General features: G+C 40.7%; 1 protein-coding gene across 11 annotated transcripts in view; it reads left to right on the forward strand.

The window, feature by feature from the left end:
* FREM1 (FRAS1 related extracellular matrix 1) overlaps window positions 1–17,068 on the forward strand; it is a 301,861-nt gene that overhangs the window by 104,117 nt on the left and 180,676 nt on the right. For 7 of the 11 annotated variants that reach the window (XM_062208226.1, XM_062208223.1, XM_062208225.1 and 4 more), the window contains one exon: window positions 5,630–5,773. The exons of the other annotated variants lie outside the window; for them this stretch is intronic. The gene's annotated coding sequence lies outside the window, so the exon portion shown is untranslated. The remainder of the gene's footprint in view (window positions 1–5,629; window positions 5,774–17,068) is intronic. 11 annotated transcript variants of the gene reach the window in all.

Raw genomic sequence — 17,068 nt, forward strand, 5'->3', positions numbered from 1 at the left:
CCTCCGCCTTGGGGCGCCGGCACACCGGGTTCTAGTCCCGGTCGGGGCACCGATCCTGTCCCGGTTGCCCCTCTTCCAGGCCAGCTCTCTGCTGTGGCCAGGGAGTGCAGTGGAGGATGGCCCAAGTCCTTGGGCCCTGCACCCCATGGGAGACCAGGATAAGTACCTGGCTCCTGCCATCGGATCAGCGTGGTGCGCCGGCCGCAGCGGGCCAGACGCGGCGGCCATTGGAGGGTGAACCAACGGAAAAAGGAAGACCTTTCTCTCTGTCTCTCTCTCTCTCACTGTCCACTCTGCCTGTCAAAAAAAATTTAAAAAAAAAAATAAATGATTTAAAAAAATAAATGATTTAGAAAAATAGAAAGGAAAAAAATATGGGATTCAATCTCTTTTTTGGGTTGGGCCTAGGGTTCTTCTACCTGAATGATAGTCTCTTTCAAATATTAGATTCCACTAGAAAGCAGATCCTAATTCCATACAAAAATAAATAAATAAAAAGTGGAATCAAATGCCCAGGACTCACTAAACTCTAGAAGAAACCAGCCAACATTCTCTATGCGTTGATGCATATTGCTGTGTCAAGCAATGGAATACAGAACTCACTCACACCCTCTCCCTCTCTCTCCCTCTCTCTCTCTCTCCCTCTCTCTCCCTCTCTCTCTCTCTCTCTCTCTCTCTCCCCCTCCCTCTCTCTCTCTCTCTCCCCCGTGTGTGTGTTGTTGTAATGTTCTCTTTAATCCACCTATATAATCCAGATATTGCCTTTTCCTTTTAGTAATCCTGGACACCACTACTTCCAAAGCATTTGGAGGTAGGAAGATCTTGCACAACTATTTACTAGTTCCTGGAGATGTTCTTTAAAAACCTTTTTGGGGAAGTGTAATGTATAGCTATGATCTAATTGTGCAGACTCTAACATATATTTTATTTGGAAATAGCACACATTAAGTGTATAAGGGTCTTGGAGTAGGCATTGTGACTCAGTAGGGGTAGCTGCTGCTTGTGATGACTGCATCCCATATTGAGGTGGTGATTTGAGCATTCGCTAGCCTGCTTCTGATCCAGCGCCCTGCTACTGTGCCTGGGAAGGCAGAGGAAGGTGGCCCAAGTACCCGGGCCCCTGCCACTCATGTGAGAAACCCTTTCTTCTTTCTTGATCCTAGCTTCAGCCTGGCACAACCCCAGCTATTGCAGGCATCTGGGGAATGACTCAGTAGTTGGAAGATCTCTCTCTCTCTCTCTCTTTTACTGCCTATCAGATAAATAATAAATATTTTTTAAAAGTTTATAAAGATATTATATCCATCTGATATGACTTAATAATTTCCTAATTTCTTCAAAGCTTTTTTCTTCTCCCTGTAATAGCCAATGTCCCCAACTCTTCCCACTTCTCCAGTCCTCTCCATTCTCTATATTTCTTTATCTAGAGAAAAATTCCAAGACAGTTTTTTTTTTTTTTTTGAAGATTCAGATGTTGGTGTCATTGTGCCCTGGATTGGAGATGGAAGTAAATATTTGCAAGTTGTGGAAAGAGCTGCAAAATAATTGCTTTGTACAGATGGGGAAGTGTCATGGAAGCATGAAATTCTTTTTGGAAGAGGGTGGACGTGCATATGCACATACATACATACATATATATTGAGTGAAGAAGTAGGGATTTCTGGCAAGTCCATACTTTGTTTTCCATGTGTTTTCTAACTCAGACAGCTCATAAACTGTTTCCACCCAGATTTCACCAAAAACTGGCAGTCTTGAGGACTCCAAAACTGCAAATATTATGGGAAATTGTGTGGGATGTGAAGACTCTGGACACCTGTCATTAACGTGTTTGATCAGAGCACTTGAGTCAATTTTTTCAGATGGCACCTTTTACCACTGAAGGACAATTAGCAGAGTATGTGGGTCTGGAAGCAATGGAAACCCGCATGTCATGAAGAGGACACTGAGCCAAGATTGCATCTGTCCTCAGGGGTGAGGGCCTTTGATCCTGCCTGTATGATTCTCTTCCATGTAATTACCTACACGACTTGAGTAGATGATACACGGAGATCAAATTACATCCTTGACTAGGAGCTTGAAAGGGTTTTTGTTGCTGTGTCCATCAGAAAGAAATTAAAAGTTTGTGACTTGAGGACCTCCTATTTCATAATTTCCCCTAGTGATTCCTTCAAGACTGACCTGAACTATTGAACAATCTATTTTCACTCCCTTTTCTTTGTATCTGTGGCAATAGATCATTGTTAGTAAGTTAACTAAGAGAACTCAATCATTTTATTTGTATTGCATAAAAATGTACTGGTATATAATTTTATAGTGTACTTTTTAGCTCAAAATTATTTTTAAAGATTTATTTGAAAGAGTTACACAGAGAGAGAAGGAGAGGCAGAGAGAGAGAGGGGGAGAGGTTTCCATTCTCTAGTTCACTCCCCAATTGGCTGCAACAGCCGGAGCTGTGCTGATCCAGAGTCAGGAGTTTCCTCTACCTGCTAAGCCACAGTGCCGGCCACAAGTACAAAATTATTAAAACTTGTAGATAATGTTTACCAGTTCGCACATAATCAGCAGAAAATAATTGCTGTGATTGTCATTAAGCTGGAGCTTCTGTATGGGGCAATTTTGGAGACTCAGTCTCCTCTGTAGTACTAGGAGATGCCTACCAAATCACAGCGGTTACAATGGGCTTGTAAAGTTGAAAGACTTTGTACAAATCTGCATAAGAGAGTAACAAAGTTCAGAAAGTCAGCAGGGCTTGGGCGAACTCAGAAAATCTTTCTCTTTCAGAGATTTTTGTGCTGATGACATTATTTGTTTAGAATTGATTGAGATGTAGATAGCTTCCATTCACAGGTTCACTCCTCAAATACCCAAAACGTCCAGGGCTGGACCAGGGCCAATGCTGGGAGCTGGGAACTCAATCCGGGTCTCCCAGGTGGGTTACAGAAACCCAAGTAGTTGAGCCATCGTTGCTGCCTCCCTGGGCCTACATTACTAGGGAGGGGCAGTTGGGAACTGGAGTTGGGAGTCAAACCCAGGCACTCAATATTGATGTGGACCTCTCAACCAGTGAACCAGTGTCTTAACCACTGGGCCAAATGCCCATCCTGGCACCTTTTTTTTTTTTTAAGAAACACACATGCAAACAAAATAAACACAACTCCTCCTCCCCCAAAAGCAAATAACAACAACAAAATAGCAAAACAAAAATCTTACACGTCTCCAACTTCAAAGGGAATGAGGCAACATGGTGTCCAGCTATTTCTTTACATTAACATCAATCCTGATTATACAGAGCAGAACAAGAGGCTCGTAATTCAATGGAAAGTACCCACTATGATTAAAGCACTCCTGGTTACAAACCCACTTGGTAAATTTGCCTAGATCTTAGCTGCAAACCTTTTAGAACTTGTTTCTGCTCAGCTCTCTTTAATATTTGATTGTTATATTGATCAAATTTCCCTCCTTCCAATTGGTCAAAGTACCACAAGACACAAATAGCTAGTGTCACTTATGCACTATAAACTTTCCATAAAAGTCAATTCTGAATGAGATGCAAAATATGCCAGGTACTGACGTGTAATATAAAAAAATTTCTACTCTGAAGTGTTGCTGTGATGGTAAAATATATGTAAAAAGTATAAGCTACATAGCATAGGATCATAGGATACTGAGACATTTACTAAATGAGTGCTATGATGATGATAGTGATATAATTTTTTTTAACTTTTATTTAGTAGATATAAATTTCCAAAGTACAGTTTATGGATTACAATGGCTTTTTCCCCCCCATAACTTCCCTCCCACCCACCACCCTCCCATCTCCCACTCCCTCTCCCATTCCATTCACATCAAGATTCATTTTCGATTATCTTTATATACAGAAGATCAATTTAGTATAGATTAAGTAAAGATTTCATCAATTTGCCCCCACACAGAACACAAAGTGCCAAATACTGTTTGAGCACTAGTCATCATTAATTCACATTGAACTACACATTAAGGACAGAGATCCTACATGAGGAGTAAGTGCACAGTGACTCCGGTTGTTGACTTAAGTTATATGGGGTGCAGACATCCCAAGTAATGTCTTCACTGGTGCAATGAACACCCACCCCTGATAATATAATTCCTTCCTATCCACTGATGGTAGACGTGTTGAGTTGATCTCCTTATCTCACACTTGAAAAACAGTCTGAGAATCTCTGTGAAGGGCCCCCTTGTAGCTTGGTTAGACCTGTGGCTCTCAACAGGCTCTCAGTATCCCCTGCCTGAGATGACAGGATTGCTTTATAAGAATGGGGCCCAGGTGTCCACTTGCTTTAAACATTCCTCTGGCAACGTTGATTGCTGTCTGGCCTGAGAACCACTGCCTAGCAGATGGTTTGAGTTAAAGCTCCTCTCCTCAGATTTTGCCCTTTTTCAATTATGTGAGGCAGTGGATGTCACATCACTCTACATTCCTCGCTGTGCTGCAAACCTCACCCTGGTCGTGCCTGAACCAGCCTCTGAGGCTGCTGTCCTATTTGTGAGTGTCCTCCCTGCTTCCTCTGGAGAATCTCAAGTCACTGATTTCTAGGAGTTTGTCCGTGTTCCCCAGTTGCTGCTTGATTTCAATATGCAGTATCAGTTATCTCAAGTATCACCGTTATCAATATTTCCTTATTTCTCCCTGTGTTTTCACTTAAACACAAATATGGCAAATTCGTACGTTTGGCAGTTGGCAGCTTGTGTGGTTGGCTACCCCCATCTTTGCAGTGTCAATTATACTCATAGATTGTTGAAAGGTGTTGTGACTTAAGGAACAACTGGTTTTTCGCCTTTTCCTTCCTTTTTCTGAAATTTTACTTTATTTGCCCTCTTAATTATCAAAGTAGTATGAAGGTACTCCAAAAATTGGTTGAGAATGCAATTTGAATGATAAGACTATTCTGGTGCAAAAAATTTTGAAATCTATACATAGTAGAAGATGTATATTGTAAAAACAAGTGCATGATTTCAAATTTTTTTCATGGAAAATAAACTTATCTTTTAATTCTATCTTTCCATGAACTTTTTTGAAATCATTTAGTAATGTACACTATGGTAGGACTTTTGGAGAGTGACATATAAAGATCCAATGACAACAAAACATTTTTGTGCAGTTTTCAAAGGTCACTCACCAAGAAGTAAAAATGGCCACATCCTAAATGTTTCAATGCTCCTACACATGTCCATGAGGCCTCCTACTAGTTGGATTTTTAGAATTTCTCAGTTAGAAAAAATTGTATTTATTTAGATGTTGAGAGTAACAGAACTAGAAATTTTGTTTAATTAAATTCTGTAAAGCAGTATTTAGATTGCCCGTGGATCAGGCATGTTTGAAAAGATGTGACCATTTCAAGGTTTTTTGTTGTTGTTGTCAGTTTTGCCTTGATGGAAAAAGATATCTAATACAAGTCTATCCCAACCATCAAAGGATCTTTTAACAAAGCAATCATTTACCTTTAAGTGACTGTAAAGGAAATACATTTCCCTCAGCTCTAGGTTCTCATTGTAAAACCAGATGATCAGTTGTAAAAGCGGCACTAATCTAAGGTTTGAAAGAATGGATGTTGAAAATTTAAGTTTTTTTTTTTTCTTCTTATCTCTCCAGGAAACAGTCACCATAAAATGCATTCCCTTGCTTCTTGATAGTAAGCAGATGCTGTACTCCCACAAAGCAGAGTCAAGAAACCTTAGCCTGTGGGCCAGAATCTGCCATAAATGTCTGAAGATATTTACTTGGCCAAGATACATGGTACAGTGAGATTAAGTCTAATCTTAAGCCATCATTTTAATTAATATTTATGCCTGCTAGTAAATAATTTGGAAATATATGCTGTGCCAGCAGTAAGATAATGAATGTGCCATCGCATTGATTCTCTCTCTCTCTCTCTCTCTCTCTCTCTCTCTCTTTCACACACACACACACACACGCAGTACTTAGTTTAAAGGAAAAGATTCTGACACTCTTTGGAAATTCTCTTTTCTCAATTTCTAGGTTTTAATCTGCGGTGTGGGGGTGCCTTGTTATAACTGAATGATAATTCCTTTTTAAAAGAGAGATAGTGATGCCAGAAATTACTCAGGCCGGGGGTCTTTTTGTATAGGAGTCTATTAAAGAAATGGGAACTATAACTGTTCTGGTTTAATTGCCTTCCCACCTCTCTGACTGTCCAGGGGCATGACATGGCAACAGCAGTTTGGGGAGTTTGCAAACTCATTGAGGTAGATCACGTTTTTCAAAGTTTGCTCTATTTCCCAGTTCTTTGGTGACCATATAGCTCAAACTGTGACTGTGATGGTTGGCCTCTTTATAAACAGAATTTGTTACTATTTTTGCTAAAGCTAAGTCGCGGCTGAAATGTTGTGATAGGTTTAGAAAAATACATTGGTATTGATCTGCTGTTGCAAGGTACCTTGTTTAGAGATTGGAGGATTTCTCCTCCTACCTCACTTGTTTTGTTCTTGGCAAGTGTGGATTCCATCATTCTGTTTGCAAAACAGTTCCAAATCACAAACATTTAGCAAATTTGTGATCTTTGCTTTTAATCATGGTGGACACGGTTTGAAATTTAAAAAGAATCATTTAAATTTGAAAAGATCATTTCTAAAGAGAAATTGATGTCTCACTCTTCACCATGTCTCACTCCTCAAACCTGGCTCCTCCTCCAGGTGGCCATTTGGTACAGCAGTGAAGATGCTGCTTGGGACACTGGTATCCCTTATCTGACTACGGAGGTTCAAGTCCCGGCTCACCTCCTGAATCCAGCTTCCTGCTAACGTGCACCTTGGGAGGCAGTAGATGATGGTTCAGTTCCTTGGTCCTTGACGTCCATGTGGTTGATCTCCATGGAGTTCCTGGCTTTGGCCTGGCTCAGCCCTGGTTGTTGATGGCATTTGGGGAGTGAGCCAGCAGATGGAAGATCTTTCTCTGTTTCTGCCTGCCTGTCTCCTCTGGCTTTCAATAATTCGAAGATGATCATAATAATGCAAAGAATAATACCATTTGAAATTTTTAAAATATAAAAGTTAGAAATTATACCTCAAATATTTAACATTTATTTGGAGAAGTCAAAATCTCCTTGTTAGTCCAAATCATTGACATATTTTAAAAGAGATTGATTATTGATCTAGAAGTATTAGGACGCTTTCATCTTTATGCATATTTGGAGCCTTCCTAGTGACCATGCTGTTTTCCTATGTTAAAGATGCTTTGGGCTCTAATTACCTGGTAAAATCACTTCAAATGATTGATAGTTCTGTGAATATGGCAATACTAGAACTTGCCTTCATGATTTGAGTCTCTCATGTAGCTACCCCCAAATTGGAACTAAGATCCTTGTCTACTTATTAAAACCGATCTCTTATCAGTAAATGATATTTTGCATTTTATGTGCCATTTTAGGTGATTTCCTAAATTAAAAACTGGAATCCCAATAATCTCAAACAGAAATGGAAGAGTCAGGCATTATTTGATTATTGACTCAAGAAATAAATTGGGAAGGAAAACTCATCAAATTGTACAGAACTTTAGAGAAAAAAGAAAACTATCAACTAATCACTAAACAACCATTCAACATCTATCTTTGTAAAGGCTTGCAAAATCTGTGTCTGTCTTTAACTTAAAAACTTGCCTGATTCTTTTAAGGTATTTAATTGCTATCAGCCTGCTGGGTTAACAAGCTTTAGTCTCTAAGGAATATATTATACTATGCATCTTCAAAAAGTACTTGGAAATGTGTATTATGAAAAAAACTATGCATGGATTTCAAAATTTTTGTTTAAAGATTTATTTTTTTTATTTTTTTTTAACTTTTATTTAATGAATATAAATTTCCAAAGTACAGCTTATGGATTACAATGGCTTTCCCCCCCATAACTTTCCTCCCACCCGCAACCCTCCCCGTTCCTGCTCCCTCTCCCCTTCTGTTCACATCAAGATTCATTTTCAATTCTCTTTATATAAAGATCAGTTTAGCATATATTAAGTAAAGATTTCAACAGTTTGCACCCACATAGAAACACAAAGTGAAAAATACTGTTTGAGTACTAGTTATAGCATTAAATCACAATATATAGCACATTAAAGACAGAGATCCTACATGAGGAGTAAGTGCACAGTGACTCCTGTTGTTGACTTAACAATTTGACATTCTTTTTTTTTTTTTTTTGGATAGGCAGAGTGGACAGTGAGGCAGAGACAGAGAGAAAGGTCTTTCTTTTTTTTTAATTTTTTTAATTTTTATTTATTTGACAGGCAGAGTGGATAGTGAGAGAGAGAGAGGAAGGTCTTCCTTTGCCGTTGGTTCACCCTCCAGTGGCCGCTGCAGACGGCGCATCTTGCTGATCCGAAGCCAGGAGCCAGGTGCTTCTCCTGGTCTCCATTGCGGGTGCAGGGCCCAAACACTTGGGCCATCCTCCACTGCACTCCCAGGCCATAGCAGAGAGCTGGCCTAGAAGAGGGGCAACCGGGATAGAGTCTGGCGCCCCAACCAGGACTAGGACCTGGTGTGCCAGCACTGCAAGGTGGAGGATTAGCCTGTTGAGCCATGGCGCCGGCCCCAATTTGACATTCTTGTTTATGGCATCAGTAATCACCCTAGGCTCTTATCACAAGTTGCCAAGGCTATGGAAGCCTTTTGAGTTCACCAACTCTGATCATATTTAGACAAGGTCATAGTCAAAGTGGAAGTTCTCTCCTCCCTTCAGAGAAAGGTACCTCCTTCTTTGATGATCTGTTCTTTCCACTGGGATCTCTCTCGTGGAGATCTTTCATTTAGGTCATTTTTTTTTTTATTGGAAACACAGAGTTACAGAGAGGTAGAGACTGAGAGAGGTCTTCCATCCACTGGTTCACTCCCCTAATGGCTGCAATAGCCAGAGCTGAGCCAATCCAAACCTCAGAGCTTCTTCTGGGTCTCCCACATGGGTGCAGGGGCCCAAAGACTTGGCCCATCCTCTGCTGCTTTCCCAGGTGCATTAACAGGGAGCTGGATTGGAAGTGGAGCAGCCAGGACTCTAACCCGTGCCCATATGGGATGGTGGTGCTGCAGGCTGGGGCTTTAACCCACTGTGCCACAGCGCTGGCCCCAGGATTTCAAAAAGTTTTACACAAAGATAAACTTATTTATTCCATTTTCCCACTAACTTAAAAATATTTATTTATTTATTCGGGAGGCAAACAGATCTTCCATCCTGTGTTTCATTTCCCTGAATGCCTGCAACAGCCAGGGCTAGGTCTGGCCAAAACCAGGAGCCCAGAACTCTATCCAGGTCTCCCATATATGGGTGACAGGCGCTCAGGTACTAGAATCATCACTTGCTGCCTCCCAGGGTGCACATAAGCAGGAAGCTGGATTAGAAGCGGAGTTGAGATTCAAACCCAGGCACTCTGATAGGGGCACCCAGGCACTGATATTAAGCAGTGTCTTAATTGCTGAGCCAAAAGCTCACTGCTCCACAAAGTTTTTGAGAGATTCCCTTATTAACTTTTAGTTATTTCTCAGAAGGTATATCTGTTTTTAGCCCAAATTAGACTGTGCATATTTCTTTTAGTGAATGGGAAAAAAAATGGATAACTGACTTTTTTACCTTTGAATTATAATGATACTTAAAGCATATTAGCTTTTCTTAAGGTTCTTTCAGGTTTGGTGGAAGTAGTTCTTAAAAAATGATACTGATGAGCCGGCGCCGCGGCTCAATAGGCTAATCCTCTGCCTGTGGCGCCGGCACACAGGGTTCTAGTCCCGGTCGGGGTGCCAGATTCTGTCCCGGTTGCCCCTCTTCCAGGCCAGCTCTCTGCTGTGGCCCGGGAGTGCAGTGAAGGATGGCCTAAGTGCTTGAGGTGGGAGACCAGGAGAAGCACCTGGCTCCAGCCTTCAGATCAGCGCGGTGTGCCGGCCACAGCGGCCATTGGAGGGTGAAGCAACAGCAAAGGAAGACCTTTCTCTCTGTCTCTCTCGCTGTCCACTCTGCCTGTCAAAAAAAAATAATAATGGTACTGACATTTTTGAAGGAAAAAATGTCAGGAGGATAATACTGATGAAGAATTAGAGATTTATAGAATATTTAGATTCAAAGTTAACTCAGAAATTTGTGGCCGAGGAGGAATCATTTAATTTCTCCAAGCCAGTTTTTTCATCTGTAAAATCAGAATTAAGATTCTTTTTATATATCTCAGAGTTGTGAGAATTGAATAAAATTACGACTGCAAGTGTGAAATAATGAGTCATGAGACAATTGGTGGAGACAGGATAGCTATATGCCTGATATTCTTTGTTGAAAAAGCATTTGTCCTACCTTGTTTCTTGGTTTCCATAGCCCTGTTTTCTTTATTTAGTCTTGGCTGATAGAACCATGGACAAAGCAGACAGTGGACCCAGAGGCTTGTTAAATAAGGAGATTGAAAATGTTTGCAAGACATTTGCTTGTATTCATAATTCACAAACGTTTTGGTCTTAGAATAGCTCTTAACTCTTAAAATATTATGGGAGACAAAAAAATAAATAAAAAATAAAATATTATGGGAGACTCCAAAAATATTTTGAGTTACATCTATGAGCGATCTTCAAAAACTTTTTGAAGAATATGTAAGATGAATAAACAATGCATGAACTTCAAAATTGTTTGTACCAAAAATAAATTTATCTTTTAATTCTTTGTTTCATGAACCATTTGAAGTCTCCTCATATCCATATTTACTGTATTAGAAATTAAATTTGAGGAATATTGAAAGTATTTAGCCATGTTCAGGAGGAATAATATATTTATTACATGTGAACATAACTATTTTGATGAAAAACACCTACATTTCTGAAAACAATTAGTGAAAAAGTGATGTCGCTCTCCATTGTTGGGAATCTAATGTCTGACTTCACAGCATTCACTCTTGCAGTACCACACATCATGTAGCCTTGGGAAAATGACACTCTGTGCTCAGGGAGACTGTGAGTAAATAAGAAACAAAATCTAGTATAGTAAGATAATTTTGACCAAAATGGTCTCAGGAACCCATAAATATCCCTTATTATTTTGGGGACTATTAGCTTGGCAGATAATGAAAACATAAATTGCATCCCTTGTTGTGATAAGGGTGCCTCCTTTAGGACTGACACTTGATCTCATTTACTCCTAAAAGTCTTACTAAGCCATTATTTAAAGACCTGGTGAGTTCACCATAATCTCCTGTGCACTTAACAATGATTCTTCTCACTGAAGATATAAATTTGTTTTCAGGGGAACTGAGATTACTGTGGTATCATTTGCATATAAAGGGAGTAAATGTCTTTGCTACTCAGAAAAGTATCAGGACTCCTTGTCTGACTACTGGCTTGTCTGTATAATTGGTTACTAGTTTACAAACTTGTTTCCTGGAACAGCTAAAGAGGAATAATCCCCTTGGACGAGAATGTAAGGTGGTGTTCCACTAGAGATAAACTTGTTCTGCTGACCACCCAGGTCTTATCTCAACTAACACAGCATTAAAGCATTAAACCCAAATGCTTTCATTGTGACTCATTCTTGCCCATTTGATGGAGACTTTAATTTGCAGCAGAAATAGAGAAAGGTCCTCCACCTCAGACTAGGTCAGAACCCTTGTTATATGCTCCATCGAGGAGTGGCTTTCACTTCTCTTTGGTAGTGCTCACCATGGTCTAATTTCTCATTCCGTGGCCACTGCCTATTGGATGTAGGCATCATGAGGACAGGCTCATACCTGCTTTTGTCATTGCTGCTGTCCTATGTGTGGTTGGGGGTCTCCAGAGAAACAGAATCAATAGGAGATACAGAAAGAGAAGCATTACAAGGGACTGACTTGCTCATGCAGTTATGGAGATGGAGAAGTCTCCTGATGTGCAGTTTGCGAGCTAGAGCTCAGGAAAGCCAGTGGCACAGGTTTGGTCTAAACTCAAGGTCTGCGAACGACAGGAGTTAATGGTGTAAGTTTCAAACGAGTCCATAGACCTGAGAACCAGGAGCACCAATATCTGAAGGCAGAGAAAGATGGATAACCCAGCTCAGACAGGTGTGAGCATGCCCCTACCCTTTTCTAAAATTAAAAAGAAAGTTATTTGAAAGGCAAAGAGAGAGAGAGAGAGAGAGACACTAAGATCTTCTGTTTGCTGATTCACTCCCCAAATCCTCCACCACAGCTGGGGCTGGGGCAGGCAAAATTCAGGAGTCTGAAGCTCCATCCAGGTCTCTTTGTGAATGACTGTGGCTTGAGTACTTGAGCTGCCTCCCGGGATACACAATATAGGAAGCTAGAATTGGAAGCAGAGCTGGGACTTGGACCTAGGAACTCCATTGTGGTATACTAGCATCCCAAGTGGCATCTTAATCACCACACCAAATACCGATCCTTTCCTCAGTTTTTGCATCTTATTCAGGCCCTCAGCAGATTGGACGGTGCCTACCACCTGCCTTGGAGAAGGTGCCCTTCGTAATCTACAATTCAAATGCTAACCTCTTCCAGAAACACTCTCACAGACACACCTACAGATAATATTGCACCAGTTATCTGGGCATTGCATAACCGGGTCAAATAGACACATACATCTAACTATCACAATTCCTAACTCATAGCAAATGCAAAATAAGTATTCTGTTGAATTAAAGATATTCATACATTCACAAATTAGAGTCTGACTAGGTTTGACAGGGCTTGGAAGTTACTGTTATTGTTTAAAATTCTGCTTTGAAACACTGTAGATAAGATATCTAGCTAGTTTATGACATAGCAGTTCCAGACCTAAAAATATGCTCAGAAAGAGGATGGACTAGATAAGTGATTAATCCATTCACCATGACAATGAGCATTCTAAAATGATGGGCTTGTTTTACTGAAATGCTGTTAGTCAGGTGTGTCATGGGAAGAGAGACTTGCAGGATAAGTTTTGGACTTGAAATTTTGTAGGGTAGAGTTTCCGGGATCAGCCAGGTAAGTGCTTTTCCGTTCCTGATAATCAGAGGTATGACAGATCTAGTGCTGCTTTTTGCAACATTTAGTGATGGAAAAGTATTTGGCATAGATTTTAGGTCGAAACAGCTGCTAATGTGTCATTAAATGTCCTACTGTGTCCAAGTCCAAGAGTGCTAAAAAGATTTCAGAAAGAAATGGTTACAAGGAACTCCCTCTTCTTGCCATCCATGACCGAAAACTGTGCTGTCCGCACACTTCCCAGACACGTAGGGCTCCCATCAGCACAAGCTGAGTGTTCTGGAGGGGCCGCAGCAAGGCAGACAGAGGGTCAGGAAAGTCTCCATCCGTCGTGAGTGGCGGCACTAGTCAGAGGAGGAAATGAGACGCACTGGCATGTATGTCCCCTGAGAAGCCTGCTCTAAATGTTCCTCTTCCATCCTCTTGGTTCAGAGTCTACACTTGAATCTCCATAGTGTCTTGTGCGTACACATCCTTTCATTTTACCTGCCATCTTGTCATTATTGCTTTTACTTTTCTAGTCTTTTTTTTTTTTTTTTGTGGTGTCTGTTACATTTCCTTTTTCATCTCTGATTTTATTGATTTGGGTCTTTTCTTTTTTTAGTTAGTTGGGCCAATGGGGTGTCAATTTTATTCATTTTTTCAAAAAACCAGCTCTTCGTTTGGCTGATTTTTGTAATTTTTTTAATTCAATCCTGTTAATTTTTTCTCTGATTTTAATTAATTCTCTTCTCCTACTAGATTTGGGTCTGGCTTGCTGCAGTTTTTCTAGATCCTTGAGATGCGTTGAAAGCTCATTTATTTGGTGCCTTTCCAATTTCCTGATGTAGGCACCTATTGCTATAAACTTTCCTCTCAACACTGCTTTTGCCGTATCCCATAAGTTTTGATGTGTTGTGGTGTTATCCTCATTTACTTCCAGAAAGTTTTTGATGTCTCTTTTGATTTCTTCTATGACCCAGTGTTCATTCAGGAGCATGTTGTTCAGTCTCCGTGTGTTTGCATACACTCTAGGGATTCCTGAGTTGCTAATTTCCACCTTCATTCCACTGTGGTCTGAGAAACTGCATGGTATAATTCTAATTCTTTTAAATTTGCTGAGACTTGCTTTATGGCCTAGTATGTGGTCAATCCTAGAGAAGGTTCTATGCACTGCTGAGAAGAACATAAAATCTTTAAATGTAGGATTGAAAGTTCTGTAGATATCTGTTAGATCCATTTGGGCAGTAGCGTCAATTAAATCTGCTGTTTCCTTGATCTTCTGTCCGGTTGATCTGTCTATTTCTGAGAGTGGAGTATTGAAGTCCCCCAGTACTATTGTATTGGAATCTAAGTCTCCCTTTAAGTCCCTTAACATATCTTTTAAATAAACTGGTGCCCTGTAATTAGGTGCATATACATTTATAATAGTTACATCTTCCTATTGAATTCTAATCTCTTCTTAAGATTTATCTTCATTTTGTTTGAAGGTGGGGGAGAGAAAGGGAGATATGTTCACTTGCTAAATGCCTATAGTCAATGCTGGACCAAGCTGAAGCCAGTAGCCTGGAACTCAATCCAGGTTTCACACATGGGTGATAGGGACCCAAGTACTCTTATCTCACAGAGCGCACGTGAGCACGAAGCTGGATTGGAAGGAGAGGAGCCAGAACTTGAGTCAGGCACATGGATATGGGATGCAGGTATTCAGAGAGGTATCTTAACTGCTGACCCTAATGCTTGTCCCTAGTCCCTCTTTTAGACTGGAAGCTTTCTGAGGTAGAGACTGTCTTTGGGGAAACAATTCTCCACAAGTCTCTTGTGTTTCCACACGTCTCGTGAGCAAAGGCACTGATTGCCTTTGTTCTGTGTTACTTTTTCATGGATATTTAAGCAACCAACCTTTACAGATCTAGATTCTCTCCCTTGAGCAGATGCAGGTTTGTTTACTGTCTAGTGTAATAAAGATAATGTTTCACTCCAGGTCCAGGGTGGGCAGGCTGGTTGATACACTTCCCATAATAAAATATTCAGTTTTTTTTTACAATCAGATTTCACTTCTTATAAAGCACAGCACTGAGGATGAGGGTAGTAACTGAACTTCTTCACACAATCTTGTGATTGCTGAGTTTTGGGAAAGTGGCGAAAATATTATTATACTGGCCACTGCTATCACTAAGAATAATACTGTCCTTTGTCTGAAATCTACAAGTCTTGTGTCTTCTACTAGCTTCTGAAAGTTACAGCAGACTAACCTGTTGCTTGCAAGTAGGATGAAATCTTACACTTTTCATAGTTCTTTATATTTGTTATATTCTTTTTTATTTTCCCAAGACCAAGTCAGCATCTAACACCTGCTTAATGTTTAATAAATATTAGATGAATGAATGAAGTTAATGCTAGAAAATAAAAAGCGGAAAAGGGCAGCGTAAGGAGCTCTGTCCACTTAGACCAGTTCCTTGCATCAGCATCTGTGCTTCTGCGAGCATCTCCGGTACATCTTCAGTGACTTCCTCACACAGCTCCCAAATCTGTTTCCTAACTACATCTTTGTTGATGCGAGGTGAGAGCGCTCAGACCCTTCTGTGACATGGATTTGGAGCATGAATCCAAATTGTCACTGTCACCAATGCCCTTTTTTACATGCTTGCCATATACTGTTGGTCTCTTTGGGACTGGTTTCTTTTTTACTTATTTATTTATTTTTATTTGACAGCTAGAGTTAGAGAAACACAGAGAGAAGGTCTGTCTTCTGTTGCTTCACCCCCCAAATTGCCGCTACGGCCAGAGCTATGCCCATCCGAAGCCAGGAGCCAGGTGCTTCTTCCTGGTCTCCCATGTGGGTGCAGGGCCCAAGCACTTAGGCCATCCTCCACTGCACTCCTGGGCCACAGCAGAGAGCTGGACTGGAAGAGGAGCAACCGGGACTAGAACCCGGCACCCATATGGGATGCCGGCACCGCAGGCGGAGAATTAACCAAGTGAGCCACGGCGCTGGCCCCGGGACTGGTTTATTTCATTTAGCATATGTCCTCAAAGTTCATCCATATTGTAGCATGTAGCAGAATTCCCTTCTGTTTTAAGGTTCATATTCCACCATGGATAAATATGCCGCATTTGGCTTATCCATGCATCCGTATATGGACAGTTAGGTTGCCTCCATGTCTTGTCTATTGTGACTAATGCTGTGATCATCACAAATGTTAAAATATCTCTTCAAGACCCTGTATTTAATTCTTTTGGATGTAAACCAGGAAGCAGGATTGTTAGATCATAAAGTCATCTTATTTTTTAGTCTCTTGAATGTCCATGAGTAATGCCACACAATTTTGCAATCACAGCAACAATATAGAAGGATCCCAATGTCTCCTATTGGAATTCTTAAGATATCCCTTCCCCCTCAAGAAGATTGTGACCAGAGATACCAGTAATTTTCAATCTGATTTTGCTTCTAACCATGAAGGGTAGACTCCCTAAGAATACAGGAGAATCATCTACATACATGTTCATGGAGAAAAACTGTCAATAAGGCAAATATTGGAAGAGAAGTAGGTGTTTCTGTAGACATCATTTGATCAAATCAGTGCATGACTTGGTGAATAGGTGTCAGTTAAGGTCTGCTCTGTCTGTGGGACAAAGCAGATGTGTGAGCATCAATCTGGTCAGGAAAAGTCTTAACTGAAATACACTGAGTCGACATACATGATATGGGAGAGGCGTATTACTAAGAGTGTAAGTTCTTAAGGCAAACATTTTCTGTATGAGGCGTGATAAGTTTCTCCTCTAGTCCTCCTTATGCAGGAGATGTTATAATGCCATATAGCACATTTTTGTGACATTACCATAATTAATAATTACTAATTTTGTGTGTTTTTAGAATTGTATTTATTTTGTGAGGCAGAGAGAAGGAGGGAGGGAGGAAAATAGAAAGCAATTCTGTCCTCTGGTTCACTCCCCAAATGGTCATGAGCCAGAACCCAATCCAGTTCTCCCCAATCTGTGGTGGCACAGATCCAACTACTTGAACCATCAGCTACTGCCTCCCAGGGTACACATTACAAGGAAGTCCTAGGGGCCAGCATATAGGGTGGGGTGGTGGGTAAAGTCTCCCCTTGCAGTACCAGCATACCA

The sequence above is a fragment of the Lepus europaeus genome, chromosome 12 (genome assembly GCF_033115175.1).
Source record: "Lepus europaeus isolate LE1 chromosome 12, mLepTim1.pri, whole genome shotgun sequence".
Taxonomy (NCBI): domain Eukaryota; kingdom Metazoa; phylum Chordata; class Mammalia; order Lagomorpha; family Leporidae; genus Lepus; species Lepus europaeus.